A 15,040-nucleotide genomic window follows, 5' to 3' on the forward strand; every position below is an offset into this window, starting at 1 on the left:
AAGCATATTGTTGTCCCTAGTTTGAATCCGAAAACTAAAACAAAAGTGAAACCAAAGACAAAGGACTGAACGAAACTTAAATTGTGTGACTTTAATATGTTAAGATATTGTATCAAATGTATGACCAAAACCCTTAAAAATCAACGGAGATAAGTTTAATTCTCCCTTTCACTAGTAGCAGGTTATACTTTTCAAGCATCCTTTATGTGATAAAAAGGTGTTCGCGCGCCGCAGTTTTCTAACCCTTGCACCAAGAGAGTGTTTTGACTGGGTTCCAGTTTACCCCTGAAAAAAATTGAATAAAAGAAATAGAAAAGCGGTTGAGTGTGATTTAATATTGGAACAATGAATGAAAAATTCTAATTTATCATTAAACTTTTGATACAAAGTAGAATTTATTTTATATTTGTTAAAGAACTTCTTCAAAATTGACTTAGTTTAATTTTGTGTTTCAAAAACTAAAAGTACATACTACCTAAAGATTTTATAATAACAAAAGTTGAAAATTTTTTAAATGAAAATTTTTATTCAAAATTTGCCAATTAAAATTGTTTTAAAAAACTATTTTGTAGTCATTTTACAATTCCAAGGGTTTCATTTTTAATAAGGAAACTTTTAACCAAATAATACTGTTTTTTTATTTTCAAAATTATAAAAGTCGTAGTTTAACTTTTTTTTAAACAATTATTTATTCAGGTCTGCTATTAGTCTGTGTTCAAATATATAGTTTATTTTTGATATAAGTTTGATTTTTAGCTAAATTATTTTTACTGAACTGTTTGACTAAGTAATTTATTTTCATACCATTAAATATTGTTTTCTATTAATAACGCAAACTAATTACTGTTGTTGATTAGTACTTCGTTTTTAGTTTCTTACTCAAAAAGATTTGGTTAGACTTGTTAGCTTTTCAATGTACCGCAAAATTTTAAGTTTTTTTTATAACAACAGGACTCAGACTTATACTTTTTTTCTAAAAATAAAAGAACTTCATTACTTTTCAATATTTTACATTAAGTCTTATTGGTACTTAAATTATTTTAAGTTTAAAATTTTTACCCGGCGGATAAATATTAGACAGTTATGTAGCAGACAGTTATGTAATTTTTTTAAGTGTGTTATTAAACGCTACTACAGAAAATATTCTGTAATAGAACAAAGCAATTTCGCAACCCCCACTGAAAAACGTCTAGGCACGCCCCTGCCTTTAAATATATCATAAAAACTTTCTTACTTTTCTGATAACATAACGATAGAAAATAATCGTATACCTTAAACATACCTACCTTTAAAGTACTTTTTTAATATTTAAAAAACTGTGTTTAAAAAATTAGTAATAAAAATAAAGTTTGTGCATAACATTTTATTTGTAAAAATTTATAAAATTTAAATTTATTTTACACTAAAAAACTTTAGATTAGGTTATTCTAATTACTGTCTATTAAAAATTTAACTAACAATTAATATAATCAACGTTCAATTTATTAGAAAACTTTATTTTTGTTCTCACTCTAATTAAAGGTTAATAATAGACCTAAGTTTATTAGAGTTTTGAAAAATCTCAAATCATGCTACTGAATTATTTTTAACTAAGGTTCTAAAGTTTAAAAAGATCAAAAGCTGATTTAAAAATTCAAATTACTGCACCCATAATTAATAAGAAAGAAAATATAAGCTGTTAGTATTTTTAATACCAGTTTGCATTTTGATAACAAAAATATTATAGATTTTTTTTTTTTTTGAAAAAAATAAGTGGTTTCATACTTTGTTACAGTTTTCTACTAAGTTTTAACGTTTTTATTAGGAACATTCTTTTTTGTGTTGAAAAATATGAAAAATTTATTTTAGTAAGTTGTTATACTTAGTTCTATATTTGTAATTCAGATTTATATAAAAGCAATGGTGTTCAATTTTTTCCTCTAACTTTAAAATAATTGCATAATAAATCAAAACTTGTTGCAAAATAAAATTAAACTTTTTTAATGCTATGTTTTGTGTACAACTTTTTTAGAATATATGGAAACTGAAAATTTCTTTTTAAAAGGTTTAACTAGTATTGGTTTAATATACTTTTAGTAAGTATAAGTAGGTTTAGTCTAATCACATTTAATGCGTTTTTTACTTCAATTATTCTGTGTAACGATTATAAACAACTTTATTAAGAAAATTCGTATGTCAACTAAGTTAGTTGCTTTTATACAAGCAAAGTTTACAGTACTGATTGTTTTTCAATTAAAAACAAAGCTTTTATTACTGTAAGTAAGATAATTCTATAATAAAAAATTAAGAAAAGTTTAAAATATGAAATTGTTTTAATCATATATTTCTTATTAAATATTATTCTAAATTATTTTGAAAAAACTAGTAATTTAACTATAGTTCTTTAATATTTATACAATACAGATTATTTATTTAATATTTGTTTTAATTATTGAAAAAACAAAGCATTACGAACTGAAAAATAATCAAGTCTTGAAGGGGTCTTTAGTAAATATAAACTTCTTCTCTAGAACAAAACTTTTTATATTGTATGTTAAAGACAAAATACGTTTGTGTAAATATGGTGCACTTTAATATTTATTTAAAATAATTAAAGTTAAAACTAGGTTACACAAGTACGTTTTAGTTCACCATATGCTTTTAAATCAATAAGCTTTTTATTAAAAGAAAATCAAAACTACGATATTTATTTATTTATAACTTATTGTAACGTAAAAATGATAACAAAACATTTAGAACTAAACTATAAGTTTTTTCGAGTTATTACCTAATACAGAAAAAGTACAAAACAGAAAAATTTGTATCGGAGTGTTTTATACTATACTAGAAATAGTTATATTGTTATTATTTTGCTCTTTATACGGTTTATTTTCTGATTATCAAACTAGATATTTTTTAACTTTAAGAATAACACAATCTTTTTAGTATTATTTCTAAAAGATAAGTTGTAAACCGAGTAAAATTAGAAAAATACTTAACATAAGTGTATAGTTAAGGAAATACTTTCAATAGTTTCAAAACTGTAAAACTTGAAAGTAAAAACATTAGTTTTATTTCTCGCTTGCAGAATACTTAAACCGTCTTGTAGTATACGTTTTGGTAATTTATTCACCTATATAAAATAAATGTATAAGTTTTACTGAAAACGATAGTGATACTGTAGGATACACAAGTATGTTTTAACTAACCATATACTTTTAAATCAATAAGCTTTTTATTAAAAGAAAATCAAAACTAACGATATTTATTTATTTATAACTTATTGTAACGTATAAATGATAACAAAACATTTTGAACTAAACTAAAAGTCTATTTCAGTTGTTACCTAATACAGAAAAAGTACAAAACAGAAAAATTTGTACTGGAGTGTTTTATACTTTACTAGAAATATTTTTATTATTATTATTTTGCTCTTTATACGGTTTATTTTCTGATTATCAAACTAGATATTTTTTAACTTTAAGAATAACACAATCTTTTTAGTATTATTTGTAAAAGATAAGTTGTAAACCGAGTAAAATTAGAAAAATACTTAACATAAGTGTATAGTTAAGGAAATACTTTCAATATTTTCAAAACTGTGAAACTTAAAAGTAAAAACATTAGTTTTATTTCTTGATTTCAGAATACTTAAACCGTCTTGTAGTATACGTTTTGGTAATGTATTCACCTATATTAAATAAATGTATAAGTTTTACTGAAAACGATAAAAAAAATTAAAGTTTAAAGATAAATTTGATCTATGGAGAGCTAGCTTCTTACTTAAAATTTACTTACAAATAACAATAAACTTTTAACTTATAATTTTTTTTTCGTTAAGTTTAAAAAACAAGTTGTTTTCAGATAAACAAGTTTTTTAATCACGATTAAAATAACATATTTGGTTAAAATACAGTCAATTTTAAAACATTTACAGCTTACTTAAAATAAAGATACATTTAGCAATAAAAAGAAAATTACTAGAAAACCTTTAAATGTAATATTTGAAGACGTTACTCCCGATCCTGAAAAGACTAATGTTATATATCAATTTAATAGTCACTGCGACAGTAACTACATTGGGAGTGCTTCTCAGAGATTCCATCTGAGAAGGGATCAGCACGTTTCAAAATCCCTCAGAAACTGGATGGCCAATAGAAGTAGCAAACCGACTAAAAGTCCTTCGGCAATTGAATATCACTTACTTAACCATCCAGAATGATCCAAAAAATAAAATGACAACAAATTTAAAATCTTAACTAAAGGACGTAACGTACATCATTAAAGAGTTTTAAAATCTCTTTTCTAGAAACCTTTAAGCCTAAGCTTTGTAAACAAAAGTTAATTTACAATATTAACTTGTACAAACTGTTATGATTTTTTATTTTTTTATTTTTTATTCAATTTAGTTTTTTTTTTTATTACTTACTTTAAAAAAACTTTTTTTCAATTTCGCAAGTATGTTTAGTGTAACTGTTCTGAAACTTTAATCCTTTAATACTATAACTTTATTCCTTTTAAATAGTTACATTAACTAAATTCTGATAATTGTATTTTACTTTATACGTTTTTATAGTGTATTTTATTATTATTTACGTTTATATAGTTTTAAAACTAGTATGTATATACTTTATTGTAATATCCTTTTACCATCTTATGTTTTCTATTTACTTACCTATGTTTAAAAGTCTTGTGTTTTTAGTTTAAAAAAATTCTTATTTAAACAGTATTTATCCACGTTTTTTATTTAATCTAATCATGACGTAGCAGTTATATAGTTTTTATACATGTTAATACTATATTTTATTGCTTGTACATGTTAAACAAAAAAGTAGTTGATAAGTGTGTTTCGAAAAATTTTCTACTTAATAAAAAGATTCAACGTATTTGTCGTCATATTTTATTTAAATTTTGTACCCCAAAAAAGTTATAACTATTTTTAGTTTTTTATTGATATTGAATTAATAAGTTGGTTAACAACTGTTGCAACTTTTAAAAAGAGAAAACTGGCAAACTTTACCGTAAATATGTTGGGAGACAAAGTTGGGAACGAACTGAACAGCATTTCAACAGTTTGCGTTGAAACAAATTGAAGATTGGTTTGATCAAAAATTCAAGTCGGCAATGAAGAATTTCCTTCAGAATCTTTAACCGATTTATTGTTTAAAATCCATTAACACTTAAAAAATGATTCAGTATATCCTACAGTACATTTTAGTTCAAGTAGTTGTCAGATTGCAAAAAGTGATTAGTTATATATCAAGCAGCTTATACTTTTTTTCAATAAAATTTTGGTTTAACGCTCTAAAATATAAAAGATATAAAACTATATACTATCTTTTGGTTTATGGTAAATTTCAGGGGCTTGTCTAGGCTTTTTTGAGTGGAGCAGCACTTTTTTTTTCAAAATAGAGTCTGTTTTGCAGTAACTTTTAATAAAACACTTAAGAAAACCATTTGAATATTTACTATTAAATTAAATTATTTGTTTGTAATATAATTATTCATTTATTAGGTTGGTAGTTTATTTTTATCATTTATTTACATTAAGTCTATTTTATAATTTTTTCAAATGTTTATTTTATAAACATTACTACACTTAATTATACTTAACAGAAAATTAGTCTTTCAGATAAGAAAAATAACGTTAAATTATTAAAACCGTAACTTTGATTTTTTTGTTTCCTCTTAATAGAGGGTTGCCACTCGTTTTTTCAAAACTTTTTCCAGGTTTTCCAAATTTCTTCAAGGTTTTTAAAAGTACATGTTTTTAGGTCTATTTTTAGTTTAAAGTTAAGTTTAAGGTAAGAAATTGTGTTAAATAGTATAAAAACATTTAAAAGATACTGTAGAGCTACTTTAAATAATTTTTTTGTTATAAAAATTTTTTGAATCAAATCAAAACTTTACTACTAAAAATGTATAATTTTTAAAATTCCAGGTTTTTCCAGGTTTTTTTTTCTCCTAAGTTGTCAAATTCCAGGTTTTTCCAGGTTTCCAGGTAAAGTGGCAACCCTGTTAATACCTAATTAGTTGATCCAGTAAATCATAAGTATATACATACAAATCAGCATTAAAATGTTTAAAGTTTATTAAGAAATTATAACTTTACTTTAATTACTATTATTTTTTCATTTCTTCTTTTGTGTTTTTTATCATCTTCGAAGTTCTTTACTGAATCAACTTTCCAATAAGTCAAATCTGATATGATTTGTCTGAAATTTTTAGTAAATTCATTTTACACATTTTTTTTACTTTATTTAATAGCTGAAGCTTTTTGATCGAGTTTTACAGACTTGGAAAAGAAAAAGTAGTTTGAATCTAAACATAAATACAAAATAGGTTGTCATAGTATACCTATAATAGTTTAAGACAAAGTAAGCATTACATAACTAAAATGTTTTATTGCTAAGACTAGATTTAGCATTTTAAAACCAACTAAAGAGCCTACTTATAATGACAACTAATTACAGCAAACACTTTTGTGAAAGATACTTTTAGTTTTTGAGCCACAAATAAGCAACATAAAAACATTTTGACTAAGGGTGACATGTGCTCATTTAAAATTTAATTGCAATAAAACTATAACTTTACTAAAATTTCTTATGTGTGTATTATTACTGTTAGTAAACTTTTTAAATTTTTTGAAAAGAGCTAAAGTAACAAGGCTGAAGTTTTCACTTTGATAACACAAGCACAAAATAAACTGTACTTCATGAAAACATTGATTTTATAACAAACTTGAAACACATTTTAAAGCAACTTACTCTACGTCCTCGCGCACAATAAAAAACGAGATCACGGTTAAGGAAATCATCAATAAGAAAGTAAATATCGTTTGCTGCATCGTATGGGCAATCAAGAAGTAATACACACTGAGTAATGTCATCAAAAAATAAATCAAAACTTTCACGACACGATAGTAAAAATAACTCTTCAAAACTCCATCTAAAGACATCGACATTGACTTTTTGAAAGTAACTCTGAACCTGTTGTTATAGAGGAAGTTTAACCTTTCGCAAGTTGTTTATTAGAAACATTAGCTAGCAGTTTTCTTCAAAAAAAATACAAATATTTCACTTTTATATAATGTCATGCAATGAATTGTAAAACAATTAAATATAAACTTAGTTTTGCAGATATCACATTCAGCTTCAGTGTTATTCTTAATATTAGTTTTAGTATTCATTTTACTTTCAATCCACTGAATCAAGCAACTTTCGTGCAAGTATTTAGTTCCACCTAAAGATTTTGTTAAATTATTTTTTTTAATATGTACTGAAATATACTTAATTTATAATAGTTTTAGTCAAAACCATTTGATCATTTTCAATCTTTACACAATTATTTAATTTTTTAATAAATTTAGACAAAATTAAGTTAAACTATTATTTTTTGTAAGACAACTTGACTATTTATACAATTTAATGATTATTTTATTATCTTTATTGTTGTAATAACTGCATTACAAGTGGTGATTTTTTACACATTATCATTTTTGTATGCAAAATCATGTATGGTGTTATTATACAGCTATTGAAGTTTAATAATCAATCTATACTTTACTTGTAATAAAAACTGACCTGTGCACTTACAAGGGGAAATAAATCTATCATTTTTTTGATCCAAACAAATGTAGCAATCTGTTATTTTTACTTAACATTATATTTAATCAAATTGTTCAAGACAAGCAAAACTTGTAAAATATTCTATTTGTATGATTTTATTATTAATTGATGATTGTTTTTTTTAATGAAATGCTGTTTTGAAAATAAAATTTCAAAATATTTTTGCTTACAAACATTACTTAAAAAATTTTGAAATAAACTTTAGCGTTTGCTAATGTGTTTATAAAGCAAAAAAGAACTACAAATTGTATTAAGTTGTTTTAGTAAGTATTTTATACTGCAATAAATTTTAGTTTTATGTTTTGACTTTACTTTGAAAAGTTTTATAGTAGTTAGAAAATATGTAGTATGAAATTATTTAACTATACCTTTATCAGTATCAATCTTTTCGGCCATTTCGTTGTTCATTTAGCTGTTTTTTATATGTCCTTTTAAGTGAAAAACGTTATATAAGTGATCAAAAAAATCTAGCAAGTTTTAAAATCTACTTAGGTTAATTTATACATAACTATATCTATTTATCTATTTTTGTAAAATAAATACTACCTGGTTGATATGCAACACTTTAAATCAAAATTTTGCTTCAAATGGCCCTCTTTTTAGAAATTAAAAAAGCTACGGCTCCCTTCAGCAAAATTAGTCAAAAAACTACCAATAAAAATACCCAAGACCTTTTTTTTTTGGTTTCATCATAAGCTCCAGAATATCTAGTGCAAGTTTCAAATTATGACCTCATGGCCCCCCTGTGGCTCCTTTACTCAGGGTTGCCACTCGTTTTTTCAAAACTTTTTCCAGATTTTCCAAATTTCTTCCAGGTTTTTAAAAGTAAACATTTTTGGGCCTATTTTTAGTTTTAAGTTAATTTCTATAAAAGAAACTGTGTTAAATAGTACAAAAACATTAAAAGATGCTGTAAAGTTACTTTAAATGTGTTTTTTAATAAAAAAATTTTTTGATGATGACAAAAAGATCTTGTTTATATGATAGATTTTTTGTGTCAAATTGTAATTTTAGTACTAAAATTGTTAAAATTACTAAAAGTTCTAGGTTTTTTGATCTAAATTCCAGGTATTTTCAGGTTTTTTTCAAAATTTCTCAAATTCCAGGTTTTTCCAGGTTATTTTTGCCTAAATTGTCGAATTTCAGGTTTTTCAAGGTTTTTCTAGGTTTCCAGGTAAAGTGGCAACCCTGCTTTACTGCTCATAGTCCCCCTTTGGCCCTCTTTGGAAAACCCTGCTTTAAGTTTAAAACTATTACTATAAAAGCAAAAATGAATTTTATTTTTTCACTAGTTTTAAATGACTGTCTACTAAATATCAGATCATTATTTATAAAGGTTTTTTAGAAAACGATCAGTTTTAAAATATTTTAAAGTTAAGAATTTTTTTGTAACCTCTTTTGCTAATGAATTAGCTTATATTTAATTTATACTTTTCTGATTTGGGTTAGGATTAGTATAGATGAAGAGTGTGCTGATATTATCAAATATTGAAAAAAAATAGTATTGATTTTTGACTTTTTTTAAATAATGTGATTACTAAAAGAAAAGTAATACCTATATATTTCTTATTCTTAAAAGCAAAGTTTCATAAAATAGTTTTTGTTTTGAAAAGTATTTCATTGAGAATAAAAATTCAATGAACACCTAAAAAAAATTGACTAAACAAACATAAAATAAATTGAAAGATTATTCAAGTTTGGTACAAAGAAAAATATTTTTGTTTTGAGCTGCATAGTGCAGACTTACTTTTTTAGTTATGTAAGAAAAACATTTTTTTCTAAAACTATAATTAAAAGAAAACTTATACAGTTTAACTTCGTAGAACATATTTTATTGAACAAACAAATAATGTAGAGTAAGAAAGTCTCTAGACTGATTTTATAGAGCCTGTAATACTCCTGTTAAATAAAAGATATAGGAAATAGAAAAAAAGAGAAAAAAATTGTTTGTCAGAAACTTTATATATGTTAATAGAACTGCTTTTGCTTTCTTGCTGAAATTGTAGATGTTTAATTTACAAAATGAACACAAATTTTAATTACAATTGTCATTTTAGTGCTAGGAATATATTTTTTCGTAGCTCTCATCCAAAGCACAGCCAGTAAAAATAAAAGTTTCATTAGTTCTTGCTCTTTTAAAACTTTTGTTTTTTGACTTGTCGTCAAAACTATAGTCTTTACTACTCTACCTTAAAAATATTTTAAAATATTAACAGCTAGATTTATAACATACTCTAATTCTGGAACATTTAAGGTTAAAACACAGTTATCGACTTATTTACATAAAAAAAAATTAGTAAAATATACTTATTTAAATATGTTTTTTTAATATACTAAAATAAAACTATATTAATGTTATGTTTGAGTTGTTGAAATGACATGGTCAGTTTTTAATGAATGATAAGATTTAAAAATTTGAAAAGTTCTTGTTTATGAGGAGTCAATCTTGCAACATTTAACCCAACTTTCAGTTGCAATTTGTTCAAAATAATGTTTGCTTAACACAAACTTATTTTACAAAATAAGTTAAGTGTAAATAAATCTAGTAACTACATTGAACATTTTTGAAGTAAAATTGTACTTACCAGTTCAAAAACAATGCATTTATAATAATTTATTTACATTTAGTAGAATTTTAAATTTAAAGCAACAAAAATAAAAAAAGAAAACATTAAAATACTAGTTCATGGTGACACCACAAATAAATTTTACTTCTAAATATTTTTCAGCTGTTTTCCAATGGTTCATGAGCAGCTAGAAGTGATTCTTTTTAATCTTTTTATTTAATAAGTTCAACATTCATTATTTTAAAATTTAGCAAGTCAGCAAAACAAACATAACAGCGGTTTTAGTAAATATTCTAAGCTTTTTTTTTCTCTTTTTAGGGGTCGCCCAGGAAAGAGGAATCGAGTCAACAAACGCCCCTGATATTTTAGAAAATAATTAATCAATATATTCGTTTAGATTTAGTAAACTTTAAGTTAAAATTGGTGACATAATTTTCATAGCAAGAATGTAAATTTTTGATTTATACTTATTAAAACCTTGAAAGTAAAATAAAAATTGTTGAATACCGAAAACAAAACTAAAATAACTTCTATTTCAAATAATTGTTGTTGCCATATTTTGGGGTTTTTGCAGTTACGGTTGAGTTGAGGAATAACCATCTATCGCTGCGGAAGGTTTGGTATTAGGTACGTTGAGGAGTAGTAAAGGGTTTTTTCACATAAGCACTGTCCTTACTCTTAAAAAAGCGATAGAAGCATTAGATATTGCTGATTTATTGAAAAGAGTATTAACAAGTGTTTGTTATATAAGAAAAATGGATCAAAATAAATAAATTTTCATTATTATAAGGTCACACATTCGAAATTAGTGAAATCAACAAAGTCTTGTACGTTTTTGACAGCTATGCAACTTCGACTTTCAATTAAAAAATTTACAGCATTATACTAAATGTTTAAAACATTCCATTAAGCAAACAATATGAGTGGTCAACGACTCAACATCACATTAGATTGAAAATAATACATTGGTGTTTCGTAAGCACTACCAACATTTGTTTATATAAAAATAAGTTGTTCAACATGTTTAGCAACGCTCGAGTAAATAGAACATAAAGAAAAATAGACTAAATCACGCTGCAGTCAAGTTTCTAAACTAGCTCTGGCTTGTTGGAGGCGCTAACTCAGTGATGACGGACGTTAAACGACGTTTAAAAAATACAAGCTTACAACTTGGTTTATAAAACTTTGTCATTTTCACAAGCAAAAATACTAGAAGCAATTTGCAAAGTAAATTCTTGCAAGCTGTCGTGTCCAGCGAAGTTGTCAATGATAACAGACCTTTGAACTCAACAGAAACTGTTTGTCACGAATCACGATGGCTACGATGAAGATGGTTAGAAGAGTTTTGAAATTCTTCGCCTGCTGCACAGTTGGAAACTAGAAAACCTCGTTTTATTTATTAATTTATAAAGTTTAATGTTGTTTAAATTATTAAAATGGTTAAAATTAATAATCTACCGTATTTCAAATAGAAAAAAAAGATTGCAAGTAATTAAACCCGGATATTATCGAATTGTTTTTTTAGCATCATGATCTGACGGATCTTTAAACTTAAACTTTTACTTTATATGCATCAAATACATTTTTGTATATATATATATTTTTTTAAATTACATTCTTTATATGTGTTTTTCTTATAATGCCCTTGCTAGTATTATGTTTAACTATTGTGAATAAGTTAATTTTTTTTTATACGCTTAGTCAGAGTTGTTAAAACAGTTAAACTAAAACAATTATATATATGTATGATAAATTTGTGTGGCTTTTAGTTTTAACTGATTAAAATCTGGCAACTTTGTGCTTCACTACTGATTATTTTAATTGTGAATATCAGTTTTTTTTTTGTTTTACTTGATCGGTTCAATACAATAACAAATTTGTAACCATGTCAAACTTAATTTAAAACTTAAAGGTATAAATTGATAAATTACAAATGGAATCTATTTAATGTAAATATTTGTAGTTGTGGAACATTGTGGAACTAGGATGATGTTTCATTTTTATCAAGCTGAAGCTTTATTCATTTAACAAGGCTCTAGCTAAACCATAATTTTAAAATGTGCTTTTGACAAAGTAAATACATCATAAGTTATGCACTTTAAAAAGTAAGCATCCACATAGGACAATAATTTTTTGTAACACATTTATCCATTATATTTAAAGATTCTCTAAAGTATGCACCTGTTGTAAGGTGGTCAAGGTAGTACACAATATCTATTTTGTTTACAACTAGGTTCAAAATAATGCATGCACATTTATCTTTTAAATTTAGTGGTGGTTTTAGGGTTTTAAAAAAATACTTGATAACTATAACAATTTACAGATTGAGATGAAGACAAGCTCTTTCAGAGCAAAGATAGAATACTGTAATTTCTGGTGACCTTTTGACTACCTCAGACATTTTATCTACTTGCTAAACTTTATCTGACATAAATAAAAAAATTCTTTCTATGAAAATTTGTATTTATTTTAAAGTAAAATTACAATAGAAAGAACATATCCTGGACTTTCATATGCCTGAGACAAACTAAAGTTTAACAAAAAGGTTGATAATCCCAATTAGATAATCAGACCACTAGCTTTTGGTAGACTGAGACCAGTTTCGTCCTTATTAGGACTCATCAGTCAGTCACAACCAAAAACTTTGCAGACTGCTAGTTTTTGGTTGTGATTGACTGATGAGTCCTAATCAGGACAAAACCGGTATCAGTCTACCAAAAACTTGTGATCTGATGATCAAATTGGTATGATCAAAACTTGTAAACTTAATATTGTTAGATAAAAGATAAATGTGTTATAAAAAATTAGTCTGCACCTTATGCTGGATGCTACATTACATGCATGCTGGGATGCTTACTTCCTGTACTTCTTAAAGTGTGTGAACTTATTGTTGTATTTATTTTGTTAAAAGCACATTCTAAAGTTATGGTTTAGTTAGGGGAACGAGTCAAAATTGCACAAAGGTGAAAATGCACAAGAATCAAGATTGCAAAAAAGATCATTTTGCACAAGAGTCAAAAAAAAAAACAGAAAAAAACTAAACAGTAAATTACCAAAAAAAATACTGACCGAGGGTAAGAGTTAGGGGTAACAGTGATAGTAAAAATAATATAGCTCATTTAAATTATTATTAAAAAAATATTTAAAAATGATTAAACAAAAATAAATAAATTAAAAAAAAAGCTACCCACCTAGGGTAACGATTAGGGGTAACAGTGATAGCAAAACAATATAGAAATTTAAAAAAAAGTGAATAATTAGTGAATAAAAAAATAATAATAAGTTACCAACCAAGGGTTAGTGGTAACAGTGATAGAAAAAAAAAACCTAAAAAAAGAAAATCAGTTGGTGCAAAATTGTCTGCTCATGTAAAAGTTTCTTTGAGCAGTTTTATCCTCTTGTGCAAAAGTGTCTTCGTGCAATTTTGTGCCTTTGTGCAATTTGTTCCCTCATGCAAATTTGATAGCTACCCTTTATTTTGAGTCTAAATTAAATAAATATGAAAATAAATTCAGTTTTATATTGGTGCTCATCATCCTAGTTAATAACCGTTTAAAGAGCTTTACAAAAAAATTTTGACATGACTAATTTACAAAAATACAAAGCAGCTGGTTACTGTTAAAAATACTACCAAAATAAGTGTTGTTAATATGTTTAAGACTTTTTTTACATGGTTGACACACACTCAGGATGACTCATGAATTTTTAAGTTTTTGAAAACCTCAGAATGAGTTAGTAAAACTCAAAAAAAGTCTTGAAATTTTTATTTTTATTAGGTAAGGCTGGCTCAGTATAGTTTAGTTTAAAAAAGAAACTCCAGATAAATTAAGATTTCTTAGAATCTCTGGCCATATTTTTATAGAATTTAGATGAGATTTAGTTTCAATAATAATTTATTTTAAATACAATTTTGTTGAAGAACTTGATTTTTGTTAGTTGTGTTGAAGTTTTCTCAAGTTCTTTAGGATTTCAAAACACACAGGGTGGTACAGGATAGTTTAAGGTCACTTACAGCAGTTTTTTTGACTCTAAGAGTGGCATTAATAAGCTTTTATTTTTATTTTTTTTAAGAATTAAAGAACTTGATCTAATTAAGAATAAAATTATAAAATATTTATATTAAAAGTAAAATAGGATCTAAACATTTAAAAAAAAACTTTTTTTAAAGCATATAAAATACTAAAAACATAAACTGTGCAATTAGTTACTTTTACAACACATCTCAACCCACAGACAGATGTTGACCACCTAAATTGTTATGGATTTGTTGGTTACTGAAAGCATGAAAACTATCATGAGTACATGAAGTAAGTTAGTTGTTCCTAAAACTATTGAATGTAGTGTTACAAACTCAACTACATACTTAACTTTTATTTATTTTTTATTTATTCAAAAATGTAAAATTAAACCCCAATAGTTTTATGTTCAAAGTTTAAAATAACTTTTAAACAAGACAGTTTTAACCACAACTGTAGTTGTTTCTTTTATTACAGCTTAAAGTATGAAGTGTAAGTAAGTTTTCTGAACTGTAAACAACATTTTAGTTAAGTTTAAAAGTAAGGTCAGTACAGTAAACTTTTCAATAAATATGTTTAGACCATGACTTTTTCATTAAAGTCGCTATAAGTCTTTCCAATATTTTTGGTTTTTGAGCTAAAGATACAATTTTTTGAAAAGTTTTTCAACAGTATTAGAACTTTCATTGCCCATTAAACTTAAAGAAATTAAAGCTTTTATAAAAAATTTTATTTGCAAGTATTTTTTTTATGAATTTTAAGTATAACTAAGCTAATCTAATTGGATAAGATTTAAGAATTATTTTTAAAGTGATCTTTAATTATAAAAGCTATGATATGCTTAAGTATT

This window comes from Thalia democratica, chromosome 6 (assembly GCF_965202585.1).
Source record: "Thalia democratica chromosome 6, ktThaDemo2.hap1.1, whole genome shotgun sequence".
NCBI classification, from domain to species: domain Eukaryota; kingdom Metazoa; phylum Chordata; class Thaliacea; order Salpida; family Salpidae; genus Thalia; species Thalia democratica.